This window comes from Triticum dicoccoides, chromosome 1B (assembly GCF_002162155.2).
Source record: "Triticum dicoccoides isolate Atlit2015 ecotype Zavitan chromosome 1B, WEW_v2.0, whole genome shotgun sequence".
NCBI classification, from domain to species: Eukaryota; Viridiplantae; Streptophyta; class Magnoliopsida; order Poales; family Poaceae; genus Triticum; species Triticum dicoccoides.
In genome coordinates, this window is record NC_041381.1 from 143,839,662 (window position 1) to 143,852,681 (window position 13,020).

The window sequence follows — 13,020 nt, forward strand, 5'->3', positions numbered from 1 at the left end:
GCAAGTGGGAGACTATTGGAAATATGCCCTAGAGGCAATAATAAAATGGTTATTATTATATTTCCTTGTGCATCATAATTGTCTGTTATTCATGCTATAATTGTATTAACCGGAAACCGTAATACATGTGTGAATACATAGACCACAACATGTCCCTAGTAAGCCTCTAGTTTACTAGCTCGTTGATCAATAGATGGTCATGGTTTCCTGACCATGGACATTGGATGTCATTGATAACGGGATCACATCATTAGGAGAATGATGTGATGGACAAGACCCAATCCTAAGCATAGCACAAGATCATGTAGTTCGTTTGCTAAGAGCTTTTCTAATGTCAAGTATCATTTCCTTAGACCATGAGATTGTGCAACTCTCGGATACCGTAGGAATGATTTGGGTGTACCAAACGTCACAACGTAACTGGTTGGCTATAAAGGTACACTACAGGTATCTCCAAAAGTGTCTGTTTGGTTGGCACGAATCGAGACTGGGATTTGTCACTCCATATGAAGGAGAGGTATCTCCGGGCCCACTCGGTAATGCATCATCATAATGAGATCAATGTGACTAAGTAGTTAGTCATGGGATCATGCATTAAGGAACGAGTAAAGAGACTTGCCGGTAACAAGATTGAACGAGGTATTGGGATACCAACGATCGAATCTCGGGCAAGTAACATACCGATTGGCAAAGGGAATTGTATACAGGATTGATTGAATCCCCGACATCGTGGTTAATCCAATGAGATCATCGTGGAGCATGTGGGAACCAACATGGGTATCCAGATCCCTCTTTTGATTATTGACTGGAGAGATGTCTCGGTCATGTCTGCATGATTCCCGAACCCATAGGGTCTACACACTTAAGGTTCCGTGATGCTAGAGTTGTTATGGGAAATAGTATGTGGTTACCGAATGTTGGTCGGAGTCCAGGATGAGATCCTGGATGTCACGAGGAGTTCCGGAATGGTCCGGAGATAAAGATTTATATATGGGAAGTCCTTATTCGGTCGTCGGAAATGTTCGGGGGTTTATCGGTATTGTACCGGGACCACCGAAAGGGTTCCGGGGATCCACCGGGAGGGTCCACCTGCCTCGGAGGGCCCTATGGGCTGAATATGGAGGGGAACCAGCTATCGGTGTCAAAACCGGCGGATCTCGGGTAGGGGGTCCCGAACTGTGCGTCTAAGGCTAATGGTAACAGGAGACTGGGGACACGATGTTTACCCAGGTTCGGGCCCTCTCGATGGAGGTAATACCCTACTTCCTGCTTGATTGATCTTGATGATATGAGTATTACAAGAGTTGATCTACCACGAGATCGTAGAGGCTAAACCCTAGAAGCTAGCCTATGATTATGATTGTGTTGTCCTACGGACTAAAACCCTCCGGTTTATATAGACACCGGAGGGGGCTAGGGTGACATAGAGTCGGTTACAGAGAAGGAGATCTACCATCCGGATCGCCAAGCTTGCCTTCCACGCAAAGGAGAGTCCCATCCAGACACGGGACGGAGTCTTCGGTCTTGTATCTTCATAGTCCAATAGTCCGGCCAAAGTATATAGTTTGGCTGTCCGGATACCCCCTTATCCAGGACTCCCTCAGTAGCCCCTGAACCAGGCTTCAATGACGATGAGTCCGGCGCGCAGATTGTCTTCGGCATTGCAAGGCAGGTTCCATCTCCGAATACTCCAAAGTAATCTTCGAACACTTAAATTGTGTCCGGCTCTGTAAGACAAAATTCCACATACCATCGTAGAGAGAACAATATTTCACAAATCTAAACTGCTGACAACTCTTCACAGTGTGATAGCACGCCATGGTCCGATCATTATTCGAACCGTTTTTCACAACCAGCTCCCGCACACATCGCGAGGCGGTTCGTTCGGCACGTCTTGTCAAAGAAGAGATCATGTCCCCTTATCGTAGGATCTTCATCAATACGGGTATGGGTAACCCAACCAGAGCCATCAATCGAGGCGCTTGGAAAATAAGTGATTTCGAGAGGCAAGTGGGGAGGCGCACATTCTGCACCGCCTTTATAAAGGGATAAGGATCTCCCGTTTTCACCCATGCCTTCTTCCTCCTTTGCTCATCCGTTCTCACACTCTCGAGCCCCAGCGCCCAAGTTTTCACCTTCTTCGTAGGACTGTAGTATGTCCGTAGCGGGAGGCAAGTGGATGGCCTCCTCTGTCACAGAGGAGGACATTACCAAGCTTTGGTCGGCCGGATACCTGGCCGCAAACATCGCGCACAGGCTTCCAGCGGAGGGATAGATCACCCCCACCCCAAAGTCTCGGGAGAGAGTAGTATTTCTCCCTCATTTTGTCCGCGGACTAGGTTTTCCACTTCACTCGTTAGTCCGCGGGCTCATGTATTACTATGGGCTAGATTTCCATGATCTAGCCCCAAATTTCGTCCTCAACATCTCGGCGTTCATCGTCGTGTGCGAGGCCTTCCTCCGTATCAAGCCCCACTTCGGTCTGTGGCTGCAAAACTTTCTGCGTGAAGCTCAAGATCGTGAGCGGCCAACAAGCGGAGTGCGGAGGCGCCATGGTAGGCAGAATGCCCAACGTTACATGGCTTGACGGCTCCTGGGTGGCAATCGGGGAGGTTCTACATCATCGAGCCGCGCGACGCCAACTGGGTGGCGGCCCCCAAATTCAGATCCGCAATCCCCATGCGGCTCACTTCTTAGGAAAAGAAGGGTCTGGCCTGGGGCGAACCCACAGAGCTGACCAGAGTCGAGACCTGCATCAAAAGTATGAGGGACAAGAAGATCAAGCTTGTCAACGTGGTCCAGGTCGTGCTCGTACGCCGGATCCTCCCGTGTCAAAGACGGGCATTCGATATGTGGGAGTTTGATCTGCCCGAACACCAGATACTGCTGGAACTCTTCGACACGATGCACAAAGACATCTAGAACGTACTGTTCAAAACCCGCGAAGTTCCTCCTCCCCTTACGAGGACCGTGGACTCAGCGCAAAGCGCCTCGCCAATCCGGTAAGTCCTTTGACTATCACAAGATGTTCCTTTCCCAATATATTCATGGGAGGATTTCGAAGTCACCATGCTGACCAAATAGGATTGGGTAAAGATGGTGGTGCGGATTGACTGTCCGGCTCCGCTACTTGAGGATCCAGCAGACGCACTTCTGACGGATATGCTGGTTCCGGTGCCTTACAAGGTGTCGGAGAAAAAGGCCAAAAAGAAGGCCACGTGGACCAGGAAGGGTCTCTGGCGCGAGGCCGCGCTAGACGCCTCGCCAAAAGATGACGAGGCGCACTCCTTCCACGAAGGGGGGATAAAAAGAGGAAGGCCGCCCCAACTGAGGGGGCCGAAGGGTCCAAGAAGGTGGCTGCGGGGAGCAGGAAAGGTCTCCGGCGCAGGGCCGTGATAGACTCATCATCCGAGGATGACAAGGAAGATTCCTCCCACGGAGACGGGGGAAACATGAGGAAACGCCCCCTCCCCGCACTGGGGAGGAGAAGAAAAGGAAGGCCACCCCATCGGGGGAGGCTGGGACGCCGAAGAAGGGAAAGGCATCCCGTCCGGATCACTCAACCACCGCCGCCTACAACGAGGAGGAGTGGCTGCCCAGGGGCAAGCCCCGGGCGAGGTCGTAAGTATCCGCACTGTGTAATGCTTTTTGTGCGACTTTTGACTTCATGGTTTGTAATAATGCCGAACACGTATATGCAGTCCGGACGGGTCCAATCCGGGGTATCCTCTTCGGGGGGATCTTTGAGTGAGTTGAAGATGATCAGCGATTCACTCCCAACGACCACCTCCCCAAGACCCGCGGACAACACCGAGGTGTTGTCCCAAAGGATACCGGAGTAGGAGGTGACAGTTCTGGAGGTCCCCTAGGGCAAAATCCTAGGCGCCGGACACATGGGGGGTAAAATCCCCATGGATTATGTGGACGGGGGCCACAGTAAGTCTGGCTCCCCGCCGGTTACTGTACCAGAGCCTCCACAGGTTGCGGGTTCGTGTGGGCAGCCCCTCGCTAAGGAGGGCGAGCCGGCCGTGCCAATGACCTCCGCCCAGCCGGAGGCATCGGATAATTTGTTGGAAGTGCTTCGAGGCGCTTCCATCGATGATGAGCACCGTACTCTTATGAGTATGATAATTGAGAAGGTTCGGTTCGCCAAGAGCGGATTGACCGAAGCCTGCACCAGCCTACTAATAGGCTTTGAGGTAAGTAATGAAAAAGTGTGAGAAAATATCACCCAATAGACAGTAGCCCCTGATACTCTGTTTGGTGTTCGGAAAGAAAATCCAAACGGAGGGTCAATTGAAAAACCACAGGAATCTGGTAGTACTTGTCTATGTTAACAAGCAGGCATTGCTGCTAACCGCCGCTGCATGCATAGCTGAGGTTGCCGGACTCAAGCGCGACCTAGGGCAGGCCGAAGAAGAGCTCGGCCTCGTGAAGAGGCAGCTCAAGGAGAACAAAGGTAAATGAAACCCCGTCCATGTGTCGTATAGAGGAGAAAAACTGGGGATGCTTAACAAAAAGCATCATGATTTTTAATAGGGGCCATGACCGAAGTGGCGGCCCTGAAGAGAGTGCTGTCCGAGGCCAAAGACAAGGCGGCTATGGAGTGCACCAAGCGTGAAAAGCAAGATGCTCGGGTGGGAGAGGTACAGCAGGAGCTCCAGGAGCTCGGCAAGAAGTTCGAGTCCTTGGAGCATGACTTCAAGACGCAGGAGTCTGAGCTTGTGAAGGCCCTCCAGAGCGTGACAGACGCCAAGGCCGAAGCCCAAAAGGCCCTCCAAGAAATCCAGGCGGCCAAAAAGATAGCGGAGGGTAAGGCATTCTTTATGGAAAGCAAGCATGTGGAGGAGTCATTTATTTTACTTACACGAATTCGGAGCTCTCGAGGGGCATTCGCAGATCTGCCACACAGCATTTCGGATGCCGCGGAGTTCTATCGTGCTGAAGAGGGGAGCTCGACGGAGAAGCTGTTCTGGTCCCAATATACCGGAGCCGAACACCCAATGCCTCTAAGCAACCAACTGAAGCAATTGGTCGAACTCCACAGGGCGGCCGAACTGGCCATGAAGGATCTCATAGTCCAGATGTGGCCTGGTGAGCCCCTGCCCGACAGTTATTTTGGACTTATAAAGCGGATGGTGCATGCCTGTCCCCGGCTTGAAGTTATCAAGCAGTCCGTCAAAACCGGCGGATCTCAGATAGGGGGTCCCAAGCAGTACGTCTTAGGATCAATGGTAACATGAACACGGGATTTTACCCAGCTTCGGGCTCTCTTGATGAGATAATACCCTACATGCTGCTTGATTGACTATAATGAATATAGGGGTTACAGGAGGTTACCTACCTCGAGATCATATGTTGTGGTCTAAACCCTAGAGGTATGATGAATCATGTCCTCTATCGACTAGCCTAGCCTCGGTTTATATAATGTACCATAGGCCTAGGGTAACAAGAGTCCTAGCCAAATACGCCGGTGGAGGAGGAGTCCTTGTCAGACCTGGCCAAACGGGCCGGCCCGGCACGGCACGGCTCGGCCTGTGCTAATCGTGCCTGGCCCGGCACGGCCCGCCATGGCACGTTTAATAGCCGGGCCGTGCCATGCCGGCCCACGGGCGCTGCTCCTTGGCCCAGGCACGACCTGATTAGTAAACGGGTCGGCCCGATGGCCCGTTTAGCACGATGGGCTGCACATTTTCAGCCTACTGGGCTGGTTTTTAGGCCTATTGGGCTATATTTTAGGTATATATATATAAAAAATTCTGAAAAATATATAAAAAGATTAAACGGGCCGTGCCGTGCCGGCCCGCGTGCCCAGGCTCTAGGCCCAGGCATGGCCCAAGGCGTGCCGCGTGCCGGGCACGGCCCGTTTAGCCCGTGCCATGCCTGGCTCATGGCGGGCCGTGCCGGTGTGCTCGCGGGCTGGCCTGTTTAGCCCGGCCCGTTTGGCCAGCTATAGTCCTTGTCTTGATCACCAAGTCTTGTGGAATCTTCGTTGTATGCGGCAACTGTCCGAACTGGCCCATGAGCATACGGCCATGGGGGTCCTCGGCCCAATCTAACTGATCGGGGGACGACATGGTGAGTACCCCCTAGTCGAGGACACCGTCAGTAGCCCCCTAAACCGGTCTTCAAGTAGGGGACGCTCCTCGATTCATCCAAACTGGTCTTCATCTTCGGTCGTCGGTCTTGAAAACTGGTTCAACAAATCTTCTCATCTTCGATCTTGAGAATCGTGAAGTAAATCCGAAGAGTTTATACGTCGGGTATCTGAGGAGCCCCTATAAGTTTCCGGCCTTTATCAATGCCTTGTTATTATTATGCCCCACCTCAGGTTTGAAGTTATTCCAGGGCGGCAGTGTCCTCTTGCGTCCGAGCTCCAACGCCGGATTGCATTCGAGGTATCTTTTGTAGCCAAGCACTAATGCCGGACTGCTTCCGAGCTCCAATGCCGGCATGTATCCAAGCTCTAACGCTAGACTGTGTCCAAGCTCCAACGCCGGACTATATCCGAGATGTCATAGATCATCTGGGTTCAAAAAGTTGAAGGAGTTTAGCCGAGCTTAATGCCGGAAATGCCCTCTATGGAGCCAGCCACTAGCTCCCGAGCTTAATGCCGGACTGCTTCCGAGGTGGTGCACCACCCCTGACTGCGGGCTGATTTTTTGATTGGTGCAATTTATTCTCTACCGAGATATATAGCCAGTAGCCCTCAAGGTGTGCGTCGGTCTAAAACCCGAGATGCACCTGAAGGAAAACATGAAACCGCTGATCCTAGTTGCCCCTGAGACTCAGGTCGATGCGCGAAATTGGCCTGAGGATCAACTCCTAGCTCGGCAGCATACATAGGAATAGAAACGCGGTGTGCAAAGTCCTCGAGACTCAGGTTGGGTGCGGCCGACCAACCTGAGGATAATAATCTCCTCGAAAACTATATTGCACTTTAAACTTTCTGCATTGGACAGGCAATGCAGTAGCCCCCGAGACACTGGTCGGGTGGCGACATCAGATCAGGGGATCGATGTACCCCTTTAATATTTATAAATAATAAGCACGAAGCCCAGTAGCCCCCGAGCCTTAATGTGGGCACGGGTGGCCGAATTAAGGATCGATATCCAAAGTAAAATCACAAATTATGTGTAATGATTCTATGCATCCAAGTACTCTACATCATCAATGCTCGGATCCGCATTGTACAGAACTTTGTTGACCGGCCATCGGCTTCAACCTCCTCGGCCAGTAGCCGGGGAGTGTTTGTCCTACTTTATAAAGCCTTTATGAGGGCAAAGATTTACGGCAAACAAGGCAATCCGGCCATACGGTTTTATAAACAAAGGTACACAGAGAGACATGATATATTATTGTTTTAACATAAGAAATATCGTCCAAAGAAAATAGTCCCGCTATCGGGTCCTTTATTTGGGTTGTCATGCTAAGCATGATCATGAAACCTCAGCTCCGATCAATGTGGGAGGAAAATACTGAGGATTTAGTTTGGGAAAAGCTTCCAAACTCTGTGGTCTAGATGAACCCAAATTTTTAGTTCCGTTGATTTATAATCTGAAAGCGGCCCATCGTCGGCTTCTACCCCTTGTAGATGCTATGTAGGGTGTTTCCGGAATAACAAAACAACCCTTAGCCGACGTCTCGGTACCCGAAGGCGGTTATGTTGGTGGAAACGAGGCAATTAGATATGCGGGCTTTATAACTTTCACTTAGTCATAGGAGCTTAAAGTTGGGAGGCCAGCAAGTAGCCCCCCGCTTAATGTTCGGCGACAGTAGAGGTCAAGCCATAAACACTTCGGCCAATGTTATGAACAGCCCGTCATTTAACATAGTCATCAGATTGCTGACCAGTTTATGCTTATTGTGACAGTCAGTTTTTGGCTTTCTCCACCGAGGTGCTTAACCATGCGAGCTGGAAGCACAATCGCAGTGTTCTCCCTTTGCACACCTAGCCGAACAAAGCGGAACATAGGAGGCACGCACAGGAGCCGGGCAACCCAACTATTGACTGAATACACAATTCAAAACTGATGCATATATAGCAATATCCGAGAATTTTTGCCGAATCCCTAAAGGTGTCCGGCGTTGCACGACGAGACTTATGCAGAAAACACAAAAATAGCTAAAAAGTGTTGCAGGATTGGAAAACCAAAAAAAGTCAGGAAAAACTCGACGCCTGAACTAGATCTATTGTTTGGTGCCAATCAGAAATTGGTCTTAGAAAAAAGAATTGTGCTTCTGTCGTGCTTTAACATGACACATCCTATCTCAAGACTTCAAGCGGGTCAACCTACGGCTTCAACCTCCTATCCCGAAGGCGGAGTACTTCTCATTAGGCCAGTTTAGCAAACTTTAACGGCTTTGAGAGAGAAATCAGGCTCCCCGGCTATTGACCGCACACTCGCGTCGAAAAAAGGAGTGATAGAAAAAAAGACTTTGCAACGACTAAGAAGAAGAACACTTATTATAAAATAGCTCACATAAATTGAGGAGCCCCTGAGTGACTTGGATAAAAAGAATTTTATGTATAATGATTGTATGTAACGAAGTACTTATATCATATATGTGTTCACCTGAACTTTGAACGTGTCTTAACCGACCGTCGGCTTCTTCCTCTTCGGCCAAGGTCCGAAAAGTGTTATGTACTCCATCTGTCGAGAATATCGACGGTGTTTCCGATAACCAGGCAATCAGGCCATAAGGCTGTAACAGACAAAGCGTGCTCAGGGAACTTATGCTATATTACTAACGAAGTGTAAGAAGCATCTTCGAAGAAAATAGTACCCCCACCGATACCTTTCTTCGGTTGCTCATTGTTATTATGAGACTTGTGCAATAGATTTTTTGTACTCATGAGTTCTGTTGTGTGCCGACCATGATTGAAAAAAATAAGAGCGCTAGCTTTCGGCTTCACCCAGTCTGAGGTCAGAGCTGGAAAGAACCTGTCGTGACAATCGCAGAGGTTCTCCCTTTACTCCCTAGCCAAACAATCGGGAACGTAGGGGTAAGCACAGGAGCCAGACAACCCAGCTTGCAAATCACTTAGGTCAATATGGTGCATATTGTGGCGTAATACACGAACAAGGAACGAAGCCATACAAGTATAATCATATGCAAGAGGAAAAGCTCCAGCAAGGGAGCCCCCAAGTAAATGGGGTATTTGAATATCTGTGTCACAAACAAAGTTATGACAAGGAATTTTTTCGCAAACAAACTTTTGCCAAAAAAGTTATAAAGCTTGGTCAAGCCGAACAAAAATCTAAACTGGAAGTTTTTGAGCATAAGAGCGACTTAGCTAGTTAATGTGTTCGGCATTGATGACGCGGTCTGAGCATGATGCGGGACAAGGTTCCAGCCTCTCAGGCTGGTCCCCAGGTGGCCGAGCCGAGAGTTCGACACTCCGAGAAGATGAGGCCCTCAGTCTAGCTGCGATAACGGAGTAGGTCGGCGCGCCAAGGCGATAACAATTCAGTTGAAGGAGGCGACAGCGCGGCTCAGTCTGAGTCAATTGGCTGCACAGAAAAAATAGTGCAAATCAAAAAGTAATGACAAATAAAGATAATAATGTATATATATATATATATAATTCTTCTACTTGTTTAATACAAGTGAAGTAAATAATGAAAGAGATATGGCCTGAGCGTTGAGGTCAATGTCGATGCAGGGCGTGATGTGGTAAAGGCGTGGCAAAGCCCGAATTCACAGGTCGGTCCAAGTTCCAAATACGGCGTTCGCCGGACTATGTATGGAAACTGACCGAACCACCACGCGACCGTCGTTAATGTGGCCACCATTTGATAGGCCTCTGTATGGATGATGGAACAAAGCAGAGTAATAATTCCTTGGAAAAAATAAACCCAAGAAAAAATTGTTAGGATTAATAGCACCTGGTTTATTTGTTGTAGTAGTCTGAAGAAAAGCGACTCCCAAAATTGAGAATCGATCCGCACACCCATTGCCTGATGGGTGATAAAGCAACGACATGGAGATGCTGGCAAAGGTTGGCTTGCCAAGGCAAAGCCCCCGGTCCAGCTAACGTGACGAAGCTGCTCGGCTGGTGACGCCGAAGTCACCGGATTATGTTGATGAAGAAATGGCCAAGTCCCCGGTCTAGCCGAGGTGATGGAGCAGATCGGTGAGGAGTTGTTGCAGCTGCCATGTCAGCCGAGGTATTTTCATTGACCGATGCCGAGGTGTTGAAGTAGTTCGGCGTGACGGACATTGGCTCGAAGAGGCAACAGTGCGGCCATGCCGACCTAGGTCATAACCTGTGACATGGTCAATGCTGGCTTGATGAAGAGACCGTGCGGCGATACCGGTGCGCCCGCTCCGTGTAATCCGTGTAGCGGCGATGTTGGTGATGATTTATCCTTCGTGATGCCGAACTATTGTTCGGCTAGCCGAGATGATGATCCAAAGAAGTTGAGCTTGGCTCAACAAAGCTACGACGTGTCTAGCGCAGGTCGGCCATCGTGGAGTGATGTTGTCGAGCCGGTTTGACACCGGCGCGATGGTGAAGATCGTATTGTAAAAATACTTTTAATATTAATGGGATGTGTTTGAGAATAAAACACAATACCCCATACGAAAACGTCCTTCAAAAAGGATGTCCGGAATCCCGTTCGTAAAGGAGATGAACTTGGGTCGGATTCATTCTCGCGCAGAAAACAGATCCGAAAAGTGGTGCACTAATCGGAAGGTTCCCGGAGTTTGGCGGTCGGATCGCGCTGAATTTTTGGCAGGTGGTAGATTTGGGAATTCCACAGCTGATCAACGGTTGGATCTTCCAAAGGACGTGTGACCTAGATGCTGGACACCCCGCTCCAAAGTCGTCCGGATTCTCATCCAGATTCAACAGGGCTCCGGTATATCGGAGATTGCCGGAGATTCCTCCATCAGAACTGGGCAAAAACTTTGCAGGGTTGTTGTAGACTTAATTCCTCATAATTCCACAGAAGCAATCGTTTAGGCAACACTCGAGGAGGTGGTGGCGGTGGATACGATTTTGCTGTCCAGAAAAACAGCATGGTCGCACGAGGGCAATGTTGACGTTGAGCCCCCGAGCTCCATGGATGACTCCTCCATGATCTTGATAGAGATCGGAGTTGATGTTAATGAAGGTCCTCATCCGAACATGACCATCAGAGGTAGGGCGCAGCCCTTGATCAAGCCAAGGTGACCAGTCGAGCTGGTGACGAAGAAACCGACGTCGCAGTTAACCTGCAGTCGAGCCATTGATCCTTTCACCGATCACACAACGGAACTCTCAATGAAAGCACCAATGTCGGTGTCAAAACTGGCGGATCTCAGGTAGGGGGTCCCAAGCAGTGCGTCTTAGGATCAATGGTAACATGAACACGGGATTTTACCCAGCTTCGGGCTCTCTTGATGAGATAATACGCTACATGCTGCTTGATTGACTATAATGAATATAGGGGTTACAAGAGTTGATCTACCTCGAGACCATATGTTGTGGTCTAAACCCTAGAGATATGATGATTCATGTCCTCTATCGACTAGCCTAGCCTCGGTTTATATAATGTACCATAGGCCTAGGGTAAAAAGAGTCCTAGCCGAATACGCCGGTGGGGGAGGAGTCCTTGTCTTGATCACCAAGTCTTGTGGAATCTTCCTTGTATGCGGCAACTGTCCGAACTGGCCCATGAGTATACGACCATGGGGGTCCTCGGCCCAATCTAACTGATCGGGGGACGACGTGGTGAGTACCCCCTAGTCCAGGACACCATCAGTGCTCGTCCGGAAGAATCGGGACACAATCGCAGTAGTTCTCCCTCTGCTACCTTAGCCGGTGTAATGGAATGTAAGGTACCAAAACAAGGGAGCCGGGCTAACCCAACTATTGACCCAAGACATGATTCGGAGCTGATGCATATAATGCTATAAGTTCGGGGTGCCGCACTCTCGAAAGTGTTCGGACTTTTCTTGCCATGTTATGGGGCTCAAAATAAAAAAGCCCCTGGCAACTGATCATACCAAAGTGTACGGGTGCAATATTAAATAAATATTACAAGGAAAATATGAAGATATTAGTAAGAAGCTGACGCTGTATACTATTTCCCATTGCTATCTGGATAATACGTCCAGGCGTATGTGTACAAGTAATGCATTAAGCGAATACCAATAGGACTATTTGACATGTCCTATCCAAGGGCAGGGTGCGTGCAGGTATATAAAACAGGTATAATGATCATTAATAGAGACCACCTGGGTATTCCCTTATGTGCAAACCCTCTTGCCTCCTTGGTGTTCCCTCCTGTGGTGAGTCCGATGATTCGGCTCTCTAAAGGGCTGCCCGAACGTGGGGTCCTGAAAGAAAGGAAGAAAAAGGGGAATGCGGGCCTCGTGGTGGCTGATCCGCACTGTAGGCCGCATAGTCATCTTGTCTCCACCCATGCCCATGGTATTTTAAGTGCGTAATTATATACGCATGGCACGAATGCCGCTTGGATGGGGCTGGGGCAGAGGCCAGAATGCTAATCGAGCTCTTGGCGTGCCTGACGATCCTGCTGCAGGGTGCTCCGGACTCGCTTGACGATGTTCGGGGTTGTCGTTGCCGAATTGGCTGTTTGTCGAAGGAGGCTTCTTTGTACTTCTGCCGCAAGGGCCGCACTGTGCTCTTCTGTACGGAGGGAGCGATCTGTGTTTCCATTGACTGTTATAACCCCGTGAGGTCCTGGCATCTTGAGCTTAAGGTATGCATAGTGAGGCACCGTGTTGAATCGAGCAAACGTGGTTCGTCCAAGTAGTGCATGATAGCCACTACAGAAAGGGATGATATCAAAGATTAACTCCTCGCGTCGGAAGTTATCCGGAGATCCGAAGACCACTTCTAGTGTTATTGAGCCCGTACAGCGGGCCTCTACCCCTGGAATTACACCCTTGAAGGTGGTTTTGGTGGGTTTGATCCGTGATGGATCGATGCCCATTTTGCGCACTGTGTCCTGATAAAGCAGGTTCAGGCTGCTGCCACCATCCATGAGGACTCTCGTGAGGTGG